The sequence below is a fragment of the Cupressus sempervirens genome, chromosome 3, assembly GCF_028749045.1.
Source record: "Cupressus sempervirens isolate cs-2001-9-10 chromosome 3, ASM2874904v1, whole genome shotgun sequence".
Lineage (NCBI taxonomy): Eukaryota > Viridiplantae > Streptophyta > Pinopsida > Cupressales > Cupressaceae > Cupressus > Cupressus sempervirens.
Window position 1 is genome coordinate 829,897,890 of NC_143120.1, and position 11,486 is coordinate 829,909,375.

Consider the following 11,486-nt stretch of genomic DNA (forward strand, 5'->3'; position numbering starts at 1 on the left):
CAAAGAAGTAGGAATTGTGCCAGATAACTTATTTCCCCAAAGGTTAATAGACTGAAGGTGAGGGAACATGCCCAGTTCACGAGGAATCGTACCAGCGAGAATATTTATTGCCAATTCCAGTTGAACTAAGGCGGACAGATTTGTTAAATAAAGGGAAATTGTACCGGTGAGATTGTTTGCCCCCAAATAGAGGACTTTTAAGCCTGTGAGGAGGCTCAGCTCGTGCGGAATGCTCCCATGGAGTCGGTTAAAGGTGAGTCGGAGGTCATACAAACCACGACAACTTGAGAGGGTGGGCGGAATGGTACCCGTGAGATTATTTACTCCCAAATCCAATTCGAGTAACCCAGTAAGATTTCCCAGAGAGGGAGGAATGGTACCTGTGAGATTGTTTACTCCCAAGTAAAGGATCGCCAAACTTTTGAGGAGACTGAGCTCGGGTCGGATGTTGCCATGCAGTCGGTTATGGGAAAGGTCAAGATAATACAAACTGCGACAAGAAGAGAGAAGGGGCGGAATGGTGTCAGTGAGGGCATTGGCAGAGAGATCCAAGGATTGAAGGGAGGAGAGATTCCCAAGTGCAGGAGAGATGGTGCCGTGTAAGTTTATGAATGATAAGTTGAGCGCGATGACAGAGCGAGAATATGGATCGCAGATAACGCCGGTCCAGTTGCAGAGCGGGTGAATGGGAGTCCAGTCGGGCAGAGAAGTATTGTTGTTAGCAATGGCAGATTTAAATTGCAAGAGAGAATCTTTTTGGTGTTCTAGAGGATCCTTGTGGGAGAGATCATTGAAAGAGATTGAAAACATGGAAAGCGCGATAAAAGGGAAGAAGAAAAGCAGAGCCATGGCAGAGTATTACAAGAGCAACACGAAAGGCAAGCGAGGGATGAAGCTCCAGGGGAAGGACGAATGAATATTATAGTAATCCATCTCGTCTTACACGAGTCCACTTTTGACCAAAATTTAAGAGAGAAGTTGGTGGGAAATGAGCTAAGAGAAGTTAGTGGGAAATGAGCTTTTTGCTTAGGATTGATTGGAGAAATATGTGAAGTTTTCTTTTTATTAATGTTTACCCTTCCACTCTTGACCAAAAGAAAAATATTTAAAAGAGAAGGTGGGAAATGAGTTATTTGCTTCAGATTGATTTGAGGAATATGTGAAGTTTTTTTTTTAATTAATTTTTACGATTTCACTTTTGACCAAAAGAAAAAATATTTAGAAGAGAAGTTGGTGGGAAATGAGCTATTTGCTTTAGATTGATTTGAGAAATAAGTGAAGTTCTTTTTACTAATATATTTTTTAATCTAAAAAATTTACTTGGTGTTTGAGTTCTCATAGTAAGAATTGTTTTATTTTTTTAGCTCAAAACAAAGTGTAGAAGAAAAGGAATAAAAATAAAAAATAAGGATAACAAACAAAAATACAGTAGACACAAATTTTATTGTGGTTCATCTATAAACAACAAGCCATGTCCACTCCTAATTTGGGATTCTCAAATTTATTGATTTCTTATTTTGTAATACAAAAACACTATAAGAATGACTATATATATATATATATAATCTTCAATACATGGAATATGTGATAGATCAAGAGTTTACTAACAAAATAGTGATATTGCATGTTAGTTACAATATTCTCTAACCAGAATAGTGGTTACAAGATTGATTGGGCTTCACATAGCCAACAATCTCCCTCTCATGCCCTTGGTGGCTTTACTTCCTTACCTCCCTTAGTTGTTGCCTCAATTGACTTAATTGCTTATATTATAGTGGGAGATTCTTGGGTCTTAACGGCCTACTTTGGCTTCGCTACAACCTTTTCTAGAGCTTTTCCTTATACACCATCCACTCTAGCAGTTATGGGTGTCCTTCTCTACCCCTCAATGGTGGACTTTAATTTGTCTACAATAGATAAATATTCAGTAAGATGAAAAACCTTGCCATTGTCACTGCTAAGTCTCTCAAACAACAATGGCCTTTCCTCTACAGTCAAACTATCTACAATATCTCATGTTCATTCATCCTCTACACATCTCTCACTCTCATAATAAATGATAGTCATAGTCTCTATAAAAGACACTTTCTTCTTTCATGTACAACCATCTATTATGTAAGGTTCTATATCCTTTTTTACCAAATCATGTAGATTCTTATAGAAAGATTTTTTCCTCCAAAAATACATCTCTCACAAGGAAATAAAAAACAATTCTCAAACACATTGATAAGTAGGAGATAAGTAGGTTGGAGTAGTACTAGGATGGGTGACCTTCTGGGAAGTCCTGGTGCTTCACCCCTGTGAGCATCACCTATATCAAATGAGTGCTAAGTGCTCCATTTATTCTCATGAGGGATGGATTCATGTTGAATCACTACTATTGAAACATGGGTCAATGAGTTTGACTCAAAATCACATAGTTAAATCTTGATAGCAATATCACAATTTGACTTTTTGTGAAAATTATCTCCTACTTATCAATTGATGAGATTAAGAGGATTTCTAATGAATGGTTCATAAGACACAACACTTGGTGAAGATTTTGCAAATGGAGTTGTACGATTTGGATTTAACCATGGAGGAAACTCCGTAGTTAAGCATGCTCAGGCTGAAGTAGTATTGGGATGGGTGACCTCCCAGGAAGTCTTGGTGCTTCACCCCTATGAGCATCACCTAGAACCAATGAGTGCTAAGTGTTCCATTTATTCTCATGAGAGATGGATTCATATTGAATCACTACTCATGAAACATGGGTCAATGAGTTTGACTCAAAATCACATAGTTAAATCCTAATAGCAATATCACAATTCTCAGACACATTGATCTGAAACGCATCATCAAGAAACCCATAAATCTATCTTCTTCTATCACTACTACATTCTAACATGCTTATGGAATTCTCAATAATAGTATTAGGTTTGGCATCTAACTTATACTGAGAAAAAAACTCATCATCACTTTCTTGACAACCATATGACATAGACATGAGAACTCAATCCCAATCTGGAAAATTTGACTCATCTATTTTCTTGAAAAAAATCATAGCTTTCAGCACTAAGATTATTCTTGCAACTCTGATACAAATTGTTGAATTTTTGAGCTCAAAACAAAGTGCTGAAGAAAATGAATTTAAAAAAATTAGACTAACAAACACAAACAAAACAGACAAATTTTTTATTGTGGTTCACCTGTAAACAATAGGCTAGCTCAACTCTCAACTTGGGATTCTCATATTTATTGATTTATTACTATCTAATACAAAAATATTATAAGAATGGAAATATACATCAATATATAAACAACCTTCAATACATGGAATATGTGGAAGGGCAAGAGTTTACTGTCATTACTAATAGTTGATAAAATACTAACATTGCATGTCATTTACAATATTCTCTAACCATACAAGAGTAATTGGGCTTCATACACCCAACAAGAATAACAAAGTATTTAAGTGAATTTTCAATTCTAATGGTGAGAACAACAAAGTTACATTGAGTTGTCAAACTAACATACTTATATTTTTAAAAATTCTATGTACAATAAGTCAAGAGATGTTATTTAATAAAATGATCATATTATTGATGAATCTATTTGCATCTAATTAGCTTATTTTAGATTTTGAAACTCTACTAAAAATTAAATGTTTCTCTTTCAAATTATTAAAATTATATCAAATTCTTATTTCATAAACTATATAAGTTATATTTTCAAATATTCACATTTGTGTAATTTTTATTGGAAAATGAAATGATCAATACAAAAAATATTTTTTTCTTAATTATGCTCCTAGTTAAAATCATAATTATATTTTACAAGACCAAATATGAGAGTTGTAGTTGGTTATGTACATTTTTATTTCACAACAATAATTTATAATAAACAAATTTAGGTCATAAGATTTTTAGAGTTCACTTTGATAAAAAATTGAAAGGTGGTCGCAAGCCTAACTATTAAGAAAAAAATTCCCAACTTAGTGTCTATTATCTCACTAAGTACCCATCTAGCCAATTCCACCATTCAAATATTTGATGAAGAGTGTTCCACTACACCCTACTTATAAATGTTGTTTATGATCTGAGGTCATCCAGAAAAATTACTGCAAGCATGATAGTTTCTTCTCTAGGGCCTTTAGCAAGTCTAACAAATAGTTCATGGTATTTGTGTGGATGTATATACTTGAAGAAAAAATCTTCCAATTGATCTTTCTAGCTCCAAATTCTAGGTCAATTTGCGAAGGGAAAAAATTTTCTAGATACAAGTGATAGATCAGCATTTTGGGGCAATATTTGTGGATCCAATGGTGTGATACAAGTCAATAAAGTCATTATTATGTCTTCTATTTCTATGCAATTTCTCCTTGTTTTATATCTCCTAGAACACCCATCTAATTACATGTTGAACTAAAAAAAAAATGTATTAAAACTATGGAGAATATTTTTGTGTAAGTCTTTTATATCACACTACATGATTCCTCGTCAATATAAGGAGAGAAAAATAGATAGTGTAGTCTCTAATTTAATAGCATATTATAATATCACTAAGAATAGAAAATGGATTCAAGTAAGATCCCCAAAGTTGGAGAGACCTTCAAGTTTAACTCTAAATGTTATGCATAGCTTGTTGAATGTGCCACCTAAACATAATGGTAGTTATATTGAAGATGTTTTGAATCATCAAATAGATTAATTTGCATTAGAACACATAGATCATGAGGGGCCTTTTGTGGACCTAAATAAATTTTTTTCTTGATGATTCTCTCAAGTCAATTCATTATTAAAAAATAAAAATTAGAAAGCCTAAATTTCAATTTCAATATCTCAAAATAATATATTTGAGGTGTTAACCCATAAGGGAACAACTAAATCAGGAGACCCGATTTGGCACTAGACTCTTAGATTTTCTTGCTGAGTGTTGGCTTCAACCCCTATATATTATGTTTATAATGAACATTTTGTCTTGGAATCTAAGAGGACTTAACAAGAAATGCATGCTCAAGTGTGCCTTACATGAAGTGAAAGCAGATGTGATATGTATTCAACAAATAAAAATGTAGAAGGAAGTATTTAATAAAGTGAAAAAAAATTATTTGGCCAAAAGTGATTTGGGTTTTATTGGATTCTTTGGGACCTTCTAGAGTAGTGGATATCATGTGAACAAGAACAAAATTTCATGTACTTTCCTCTATTCTTCTCCTAATAAAGTATTTTAACATGTCATGATACTAATACTAGTTGGTCTTCAAACTTGGCTAAAATTTATGCTCCTAATAATAGAGGTCAAAGAAAATAGTTCTTGTTGTGTATAACTGACCTTATGAGCTACAATCCTAATTCTAAATGGATGGTGGTGGGAGACTTTAATTCTCCTCTATACCCTTCGAAGAAACTTGGGGCAAATGAAGACTACTCAAATAGTATGGTGGATCTTGGAGAATTCATGGTTAACTCAAGCATGATTGATCTTGATCTAATTAGGTCTAAGTTCATGTGGACTAATCATATAAAGGATAATAGACATATTTAGGTGCGACTGGGTAGATTCATATTGTCCTCTAACTAGAGAAATGTAGATTATTTCATGGTTACTGTTATAACTAGGATAGGTTCTAATCATAATGCTATCCTAGTGGAACCGAAGAATGGATGAAGGGTGTCCTCTCCTTTTAAATTTGGGAACATGTGGATTTCCCACCCTTTCCTAAGAGATCTCATACACACTTAGTGGAATACTTTGGTGGTGGCCTCCCTGATGATAAAATTATTGGACTAACCACCAAAATTCTCCTTAGAGATTCATGAGATGACTTAACCACCTCCTATGTTCTATAAGTCTAGTGGTTGTATTGAGCATTGATAGGTCAATCTTTTGGTGCAACATAAACTCTAGCTTGTAACAAGTGGTATTATAGCTTGGTCACAGGTTTGAATCTCCTCAAGTAACACTGAGGGGGGGATTGTTGGACTAACCACCAACATTCCCCTTGGATATTTGTGACATGGCTTAGTTGCTTTATGTGTTCTATAAATCTAGTGGTTGTATCAGGCATTGACAGGTGGATTTTTTGGTGCAATGAAAACTCTAGCTTGTAACAAAACTTGTGCTAAAAAAAAAAAGAGATTAAAAGTAAAGTTAAGAAATGGAATAAGAACTCATTCGGAAATATTTTTGAAAGAAAAAAGGATTTGGTTGGTAGATTGGATAAGGCACAGAGTTAGGTGGAAATAAATTATTGGGGTAGAGATTTGGGGGTTACAGAAAGAAACCTAACAGAACAATGAGAAACTTTAAAAAAAGGAAGATGTTTAAAAATCTAAAATTCAGTGACTTGTGGAAGGAGATAGAAATGCAAGGTTCTTCAATCAATCTACTCTAAAACATCATTATAGGAATAAAATAAGATCCATTTTTCTTGTAGATGATTTAGTGGTGAATGAAGAGGAAGACATTAACACAGAGGTGTCCAATTGTTTTATGGACAAGGGAAACCTCATTTAGACTCTTGAAGATCTAGGTGACCTATTGAGTTGTATTCATTTGCTAGTTTCAAAAGAGAGAAAATCTTCTCTTTCTGCCTGGGTTAGGAAGTTAGGTTGGAAACCTTCTCTTTTTAGGATTTCAAATATCCTACCCTATATGGCTTCCCCCAACATTTCTTTTAAGAATACTAGGGCATTATGAGTGGTGATTTCTTCAAAGGAGTTTGTCATTTCTTTAGAATTAGATCCATGGAGGATAGTATGAATAATACATATACCTTATACCCAAGAAGGATAACTCCACCTCTATGGTGGACTTTAGATCTGCAAGCCTATATAATAAAGTCCATAAAATTATCTCTAAGGCCATGGTTAACATGCTAAATATCATATTGGGTAAGTTGTGTCTAAAAACCATAATGGATTTGTTTAAAAATATATATAATGGATATTTTTATCACAACTCATGAGTTGATGTATTCTATGTGCTCTAACATCAAAGCTACTATGGCCCTTAAAATAGATATCTCTAAATTGTGTGATAGGGTCATCTTGACTTTTCTTGAAGAAGTGCTAAGGAAATTTGGGTTCAAAGAAAAATTCCTCAATATTATTATGATTTTTTTTTTAAGTAATTGATAGTAGCTAAAAAGATGTGCGACTGACCCCAAAGTAAAAGAAGGTTGATAAATTAGCTGGAGGTAACTTCCCAATCAACTAACCAATACCAACTTTGAGCTTCAAAAAACAATATATGTCCATAGGTCCACAATATATGATTATGACTTGTTCTCAATTCATGAAGTATGATTTTTTCATTAATGGATCCCCTTTTGGGTTTTCCTCTTCTAGTAAAGGCCTAAGGAAAGGTGCCCCTTTATTCTCTTACTTCTTTATATTGGTGGATGAAGTTCTAGGCATAAATTTTTGTAAACTCAGCTTAAAGAAATCCCTAAAAGGTGTGAAATTTGCTTCTAGAATCCTTGCTTCCACTCATCAATAATTTCTTGATGATATAGTCATCTTTGGAGAAGCTCTCATTTCGGAAGCTGAGAGATGAAAGTCCCTTCTGGGTGATTATGCTACCATATTGGGTTAACATATAAACCTCTGAAAGAGAAAAATCTTCTTCTTTAATACTAAGAGAGAAGTTCAAGTGAAAATATCTTCTGCTTTAAATTGTGACATATCTTCTATCCCTAATATTTATTTGGGGCTTTCATTCTCTCCTAGCAAGCATCTTCTCTACTTATGGAGTAGTTTATTTGAAAGATTACATGTTGTGATGTGTATCCTAATCAGACTGAGAATTTTATTCAACACAGTTTCTCATCCAATTATTTCTATGGGGGTTTGGGGGCAATGCCCCAAAGACAAGGTCAAGGGGTAGCACCCTAGGATTTGGGCAACATGACCCCTGAAGCAAAAATTAACTCTACTATTGTAAAAGGTGTCAACTGCTATTTTCCTATTGGATGACTAATTCTAGCCCTATTTTTGTAAATGGAAAAAAGCTTGTATAAAATGACTTAGGGTTAGTGATTTCATAATGTATGATGATATTATAGCTTCTTGGCATAGTATTAAGCTATAAGGGGTTGTGGATTTTAATCACTAGATAATAATAATAGTGACTTGTTGTTGGTGGATGTAGCCCAAGGATTAGGTGAACCACGTTAAATATTTCTATCATGTGTTTTCTTCTGTGGGATTTATTATTTTAAGATATTGGTTATATTTTCATGTAATTGTTTTTTTTTTTTTTGGTGAATCCTAACAAATTCCACAAGAAACTTATTGGTTGAAAAGGGAAACTCCAAAGTATGGGTGGAAAACTTCAACTCCTCAAATCTCATCTCCAAAGTGTTTTGATATACTTTATATGTCTATGGAAATGCCTAGGAAAGTAGTGGAAACTCTAGAAAAAAAATTAGAACAACTTCCTATGGAGAAGAAATGAGGATAAAAGAAAAATTTCTTTTGTAGGTTGGGATAACGTATGCAAACCTAGAACTGAGGAAGGACTAGGTATTAGAAGAATTAAATAAATGAGTAAATCTCTCATAAATAAAGTTGGTTGGCATCTTCTTTAAGGATGAAAGGAATGGACTAGAATTTTAAGAGAAAATTACTTGACTTATGCTTTGTCTAATTACTTTATTGAAAAGAATAAAATGAATGACTTTCCCCTCTATGGAAGTTAATTAGTAAAACTAAGGGTATCCTTATAAGAGGAAGTATAAGATTAATTAGTAAAGATAGAGAATCATTCTTCTTGTTGGATTTTTGGAAGGAGGAAAGTCAACTTAAGGATGTTTTCCCAAACTCTAATATCTAGGATTGGCCTATTTGAACTTTAGGAGAAAAAATGGATGATTGTACTTGGAATTAGAAGAGTATATTAAGCTTTGGGAAATACATAGAGGAATGAGAAGAATCCTCAATATTAGAAGAGATTATGTCAGTGATTTGGGTAAAGATTTCCCTAGTACTTTACCATTTCATTCAGACATGGATGATAGATGGATCTGGAAACATACTGGTCATGGTTCTTTCTCTATTAGAACTAGATTTCTATATCAAGGGATGAATGTTGAATAGAACTCTCTATAGAATATGGTTTGGATTCTAAATCTCACTCCTAAGATCAACTTCTTTCGGTAGATAGTTTCTCACAACAAAATTATTACTCTAGATAATGTATAGAAAGAGGGTTTTTTCTCCCTAATAGATTTTGTCTATGAGTAAAAGATGAGAAGTAAATATATCATATATTTATACAATGTGTCTTCTCTTTTGAATAATGGGGTTTAGTTTTCTTGTTTCTTTATATTCAATGCCTATGTCAAGAATTATCTCTCAAATGATATACTTGTGGAATAACCCCCTTCTATCTCATCCTATTCTTATCAATCTTTGCCTTTAGATCCTTCATGTTGGTGTTTGAAAACGTTACCCATTTCAAATTACCCTGATGAGAAAAAAACATATCTAGGGGCAGCTATCTCCCATTTTCAACATGCCCATTCAGACACCAGGCCAACTATAAGGCTATACTCCTTCTGCACTTTAGGCTCTGCAAAACCTAGGCGGGTGAACCTATAGATTCCTTATATGGTACCAGTTGTCAAAGCATACACTGAATCTAATATGAAGTAGATAAAACCCTTATTTCTCTTGATAACTCATGAAATAACATCAATCTATAGTAGCTAGATGCAAAACAATGAAACTCATAAGCTGAGTGAGGGCATTCTGTTTATAGCTCTTCAACATGAAAGGGAAATTCATTTGATTAAAGATGTTGATTCAACAATACCTCAAAAATGCAATAGTATAATGAGTGATCCTATAACTGATCAGTGCCTCATCCATTGGACAATTCCATGAATTCAAAACATACATCTGTGACATCAGGATGTATCTCATATACCCAGACATCAGATCTCTCCAACCACCTTGAGATTTAGACATCAGTGTTCATTCAGGTTTCATTCTCACAAAATATCCTTCTCAAATAACCAGTAACCTTGTTTAAACATATCAAGCATTTACTTGGCCCTTTGGTCCAACAGCAAAATACATCAAACATACAACCTGAAAGGGATGCAAATGGGTCTCAAATATTTGTTCCAAAACCACATAAGACTTACAGATTGCTGAGATAGGAGACAAGAACCAGAACAAAACTAGTGAAATTGTTGCTCATATGTATTCATTTCCTTGAAACTATACAGTCAGATGCATAAAATTGAAACATGAAACAACCTAATAACTCAGAACTATCTATATTATCTCTACAATGCTGTTCACATGAGAGTTCTACTGAAGAAAATGGTGTCACAGTCATGGAAACATGTCAAAATACTAGAACCAATGGTCTCACAGTGCAAAAACTAGAATCCCTAATGGTATCACAGCAATGAACTTCTTCTTCCCAGAAACTAGAACCCCCTCAAAGAATGAAAGATAGAAAAAATATAGAAGAGAAAGAATTCCCAAAGATGATCTTCACGTGACAAGTGTCCATTTCAAATGCAATCCTCTGTAACTAAAAAACTTCTTTCTTCCATCTCCATTCTGATCTGATCTTGTTTCATCATTTCTGTTATTGACTTGCACAATATCTCTATTGAAATGATGAAACATTGCTGAGTCACCACATTATCTGATTTACCCATTGAAATGCTTGGAAAAATTAGGTTAAATTGAGTAAATGTGAGAAACGTGAACTCCAACTACATTCTTACCAAGTTTTACTAATCCCCTAACTAGATTTTCAATTTTTTACCCATTCCATTGAGGAAGCCCCAAAATTCACGTTTCTGCCTATAGCTCAAACCAAGAAGCACCTATGCAAAAACTGACTTCAAAAATGGAAAATTTGGATTCTCACAATTCCAACGGTATATGATAAGGCATATCTAGCCTCTAAGAAACGCCTGAAATCTTCGTTTGAAAAATAGTCCCCTTCGCTAGAAACTCATGTCTGCACACTTGATTTTTTAAATTTGAAAATTTTAAAAAATTCTAAAGTCAAAACTTTAGAAAAAATATCTCTTGGATGACTGAATGTGCATTTTTTATAAAAATAATAATAAAATATTATTATTTTTTATTCTTTAATTTCAATTGCCTTTGAATTCGGGGTCAACCTTAAGTTTGACCAGTGCCACATGGCATCTTCTGATTGGACCGCTCATCGTATCTACCACATCATCGAACATGGGACCCATTGCCACATGTCGTCTTCTCGCTAACTCGCTATGCTAAAACTCGTGCATCTTCTGCTTGGCGAGTAAGTGAGGACCGCTAGATGTGCCACGTGGCACAATCTCATTGCAACCTATTTGATCACACCATATCACCTCTTGCTCGCTGCCACTTGTCATGATTTGATTTGCTGATGGCATTTTGAATCTCACCGAATTTTTATGTTTTTTCTGGCAACCTCACTACTTCGCTAGCCGGAGTCACCAAGATTTTTTTGCTAGCGAGGTAGTGACT